Source organism: Mycteria americana, chromosome 3, assembly GCF_035582795.1.
Source record: "Mycteria americana isolate JAX WOST 10 ecotype Jacksonville Zoo and Gardens chromosome 3, USCA_MyAme_1.0, whole genome shotgun sequence".
NCBI classification, from domain to species: domain Eukaryota; kingdom Metazoa; phylum Chordata; class Aves; order Ciconiiformes; family Ciconiidae; genus Mycteria; species Mycteria americana.
Window position 1 is genome coordinate 45206839 of NC_134367.1, and position 5278 is coordinate 45212116.

The following is a 5278-nucleotide window of genomic DNA, read 5'->3' on the forward strand; positions in this document are numbered from 1 at the left end:
ACAAATTGGTCTTCTATTTAGCATTAATCAAAATATTCAGTTGAATGGCAAAATATGGATGTCTACAGTGGCTTTTGTTCTTTTCAATTTGTTCTACAAATACAGCAGTACATTTGATTTTTAACAGGGCATATGGCTGAAAACCTGCAGAAATATGTCCCTCTTCCCCTAAATATTCTGTATTATGTTCAAAGATCAGGTGAAACAAACGGTTACTCTAAATTCTGTATATTATGTTTAACCGTTCCTCAAAAAAGATCAAAGGGGGTTTTGTCAAACACAATGTGGGAATTTGCTCATTTAAACACTTCAGTACATTTAGTCTTCTAATGCAAATAGAGAAAACAACCTTGCCAAACAAGGATATAAACTGGACTTAATATTTTGAAGCTGAGAAAATTTCATTAGGTCTAGAAATACTAACAAAAAGAAAAGAGTTACTTAAAACAGTAAAAAAAAAGGTATCTATATGAATATAATTTTCTGAATACGTCTGAACCACATGCATAAAGGGTATGAACAAGGCAGCTGCTGATGCATTTAGTATTCAGTTTTACTTGTGAGATTTTCCACATGCATGTGCTGTTTCATGCCCTGTACCTCTATAAATATTTTACTCAGGGAAGGCTTTATTATTGATATGAACATTCACTGCAAAGAAGAACCAATGAATACCAAATTTCTCCTATCTACTGTTAAGTAGGTAATCACACTAATTAATTGAAAGTATGGTGTTTCATAGCTAAACCAATTAAGTAGAAAAGGCTGCCTGAGGTTGAACTAAGCACCCTCCCATTAGCATACAGCACAGCCACTGTGCAACAGGACAGGAAAAGAGAAAAGAGTACGGTGAAAAGCAAAACATTGTGTTATTTATAACTGTGCATTAAAGAGGGTCTGAGAAAATGAAAAAAGCCAAAGGTACTCATGGCACACACAGCCAGGGTGAAAACCCTGTCCTTCTAATATACGTCCAATATCCAGTTATCATTTTAAAAAAGCTTGTGCTTTATCTTGCTAGCTCAATCTGATAAAGGAAGAGCTTGTTAGGCAACTGTTCCTTCATCAGAGAAATCCCTCTGAATCACCACATCAAAATTGTTACTTAAATTTTGTATACCAGCACAATGAAAACCAAATGAGATGTGAGGTAACATTTTTGATTGCTAAAATCAAAGTAAGCAAATTAATGAGCAAAACCTGATAGTTAAACTTTTTAAATTCATGAACTCAGCTGTTTGGTAGGAAACGATGACCAGCAAGTGATGAAGATAATATCATGACATATGTGGAATGAAAGAACCATTTAATAAAATTCTAATTTATACTCTATTTCATCCAGTTTACAAACTATTTTCAGACATCCTGTTGGACAATTATTCACTCATTTCCACTTGCATCATTTCTACTTTTTCATCATTACAGTGGTTACACTGCTATTTCCTGTCTTTGCAGGTATCTTAACAAAATGCCCCGTATCAAAAACATACAGTCTGCACACGGTCCAATCTACCAAATAATCACATCTTTAAGCTTTATTCCCCTGTTAATATCAGATCGATCGATTCCATTCCCAGGCAAACAAGGTGTTGCACTGCTCTTTCTGAGTGAAAGGAAAATATACTATGCATATCAAAATTCCTCTAATTCATTTTTTATGCCAAGTAAAAAGTTTTCTGATAAACCACACCTCTTAGGAACTTTGTTCTTCTCTATTTCACATTACTCATTCTTTCTATGCATTTTCTATATACTGCTAAAAATACTTTATGTGGTCAAAAAAAACACCTACTATATTATCAGTTAATTATCATGAAATTATCATTAAACAAATGTTTAATTTGTTTATACATTACATTTATCATATCCTTTGCATAGTAATTTACCACTGTAGCATTGTCCTCTCATCCTGTGGATTCTCCTTTAACAATAGATTCATTTCCTAATCTATCTTGATATGAACAGGAGCTACATCAGGTGGCACAGAAGCCATTTAAGGTATTACCCCTAGCTGTTCAGATTTCAATGGCATTAATAACAATACTTTTTTGAAACTGGTTTAATATGGGAGGCCTGACTACACCTTTACATTCTCTTCTTTCCTAAATAAATATTAACAATTTCAGACATCAATGTTTGAAGAGTCTGCTCTGCAGTAAAGGAGGATGCACCAGGGGCATTTTTGCTGGATCACTAACTACTTCAAACAGGCATTGTATCAATGCCTTCTTTCAATTATTTTTTTATTAATCTCTTTTTCAGTATAATTGCTATAAAGCAACAGACAGATACCATAAAATATGCAACCAAAATATGTGTGTACATGGAGATCACAATGGAAAACAGAAAACCACAGATTTTTCAGAGCTCTTCCCTTCTTCCAGGAAGGCTTCTAGAGTTGAAAAGTGAGTTCTCAAAAAATTAAAGGACACTCCTGTTTGGCCTTAGGAGCCAATGTTTCACAGCATGGAAATATACGTGCCCGGAGTCTTTGAACACAATTCTGAAACAGAGCTAGATGTGTCTATACAAATAATAATGTAAGTTTGTGTACTTGAGTGTCATGTTTGTCTCCTGCTCTAAATGTTGTGATGACTGTATGAATCTTTACTGGTCTTTTAGCTAGAAGACAATATCTTCAGCTGACTGGAATGGGGAACCATTAGTTATAACTTCCTGTAACACTTGGCAGACGGCTGTAAGTCAGTCCCGTTCTTCAAGTTTTGCTCTTTTGGTGGTCAATGCACTCCATCAGCAAGTAGGAGCAACCACAGAACTGAAAACCTGTTCCTTTAATTCATGCCCCTTCATTGGACTGGTAGAAATTCCAAGTTCCCCAAGGAAAGAGTTCAGAATAGCGCATATGAACATACATGAATATTACAATACAAACTTTTATAGCATACTGTATGTCATACAGACAGCATTGATTCATTTTGACAGGATTAATAACTTCATCATTTGCTTTTATTGTCCCCAATTAAGGCAGGGTAATTGATACTCCCAGACTGAATCAATGCAATATTGTGCATGGCCTTCATAAGGAATCATTTGCTTTGGTTTGTGTCAATTAAATATGGCCATCAATCCATGTTACAATAGTTATGTAGTATAAATGTTATACAGTTATATAGTTATGTAAAGGTTTATTTAAACCTTTGCCATCATTAAAGCTACAAAAACCTTCACACTTAGTTTATATACTTGCAACAATGAAACAGAAACATTTCTGTTACCATGGTGGCTCTGGAATCAGTAAACTTTAGAGGACTGTAGTAAAACAAATGGTATCAACTTTATGTTTAATCAACGTACCTATTGCATAAAATAGATGCTAATAACCTTAGAGTTCAGTTAACTGCAAGAGGTTTGTGCATGTATAGTAAAATGAATCAGTTGCTATATTTTTAACAGAAGATTTAATTTATAAATCGTCTAAAGAAAACTGATCTCTACAGAAAAAAAAATAGAATTGTTACTTGAATAACAATCAGGTATAGAAATTATTAACGCACATGTTGTGCACATGTACATACATCTCAAAAGAAAAGGGTCCTTATAAAATCTCTTTGATTGCAGACTCAAAACAGAACCTGTAATTTAGAAATATCAATATGCTTATAACTGTTGTGTGTTTATGTGATTCATCTGCCCCTTCTTTGCACGCTGCTAAAACACAACTCTAAACTTTAAAAAACCCCAACAACCCAGCTCTATTTACAGATTATTACTTCCACAGATCTGGCAACTGTGGCTTGAATTCAAGTCATACACACACGTGAAGGTCAAAATCGTTATACTTCACTTTTTGATCTTAACTACAATGCCCAATTTGGCCAGCCCAAAGAGAGATTCAGACCTTAGGTGGGATTCTCTATAGCCTGTAGACTATACTTATAATTAAAGCACTTCAGATATATATAAGGTTAGGTAGCACAAATCCAGTTGTAAGTTCCCAGTTCTTTTTCCTGATGTTCCTTATGATAGCCTGTTTCTATGTAATCTTCATAAAAGTTGCCCCCACAATTGCTATCACATTTATTCCCTACCCTTCCAATACACTATTGATTCCACCTAAATACTAATGTCAAAATCAAGGATCTGGCTAAGGAGTCTTCCTTGCTGTCTTCTTTCACAATGGAGAAAAACAGGCACCTCCAGTGAGTAAGTAGTTAACGTGTCTTAGGTGTGTGTTTTTGGAAGAGCTGAACAACAATTTGAGGAGCCTTTCTCACTGCCTATGAAGGCTCCAAGACCAGACCTTAACAGCTAACTTCAGATGCCTAAGCTAAATGAATCCTGCCCCTAGTTTCTCATCACAAACAAAATGACCAGTAAAATTGAAGCCACATACTTATCCCACTGTAAACATTCTGTTATAATTTGCTATGCCAGTATCTTGCAAAGTATTTGTTCACACTATTTAAACTGCACCCAGCATGACACCAACTATGCCGGAGACATTTTCCCATAACTTTTGGAAGGCAGAGAAAACAGTGTCAGTGAAAACAGTGGCTGTGCGGGATCCGTATCCACAGAGAGAAGTTTGCCAGCAAGAAATACAGAAGGACAATGACGCAGCCTCAGCAGCAAGGGCCACATTCCCTGCGGCGGGCAGTCCGCAGTCTCCTGCTGCCGTTTCACGCGGGACTCGGTGGTTTGATGAGGGACGCTTCCTCCGCTCGCCCTGGGGCGAGCACTCCCGTGTGCAGTGCCCTCAGTTGTTACCACAGGCAAGTCAACTTCATCCAACAGCCGAAAAGGCCTATAAAACTGTGTGGCAGACCTCTGATCTGACAGCTAAATAAATTCAGTTCATCCCTCACTGTGTAACACTGGTGCCATTAAATGGCAACACTATTTACCTCACACCCCACTACCAGTCTAAATTTCATTTCCGTTTGCAGTAACGTCAGCTTCTAACGTTGCTCATATTTCCACAAATACGCTGAAAACTCGGCTTACATTTCAGACCAAGTTTTAGCCCTCACCCTGTCAGAGAGGTCGGCCTCACACGGACAGCACAGCGGCAGCGCCCAGGCCTGAGCTCAGGACACCCGCATCCCGGTCAGCCGTGATGGCACTGCGCTGAGCCTCGCTGCTGACAACACAACAGGTCTGCCTGCTCTCTCGTGGCTACGTGGGCTTTTTTCTTTTTTTTTTTTTTTCTTTTTTTTTTTTAATGACCGCGGCTGCGGCGAGGCCCGGCAGCCCAAGGGCGGTTCCTGCCCGACAGGTGGCGCTGCGGGCGGCGGCCGCGGCGAGCAGGTTTGGCCCG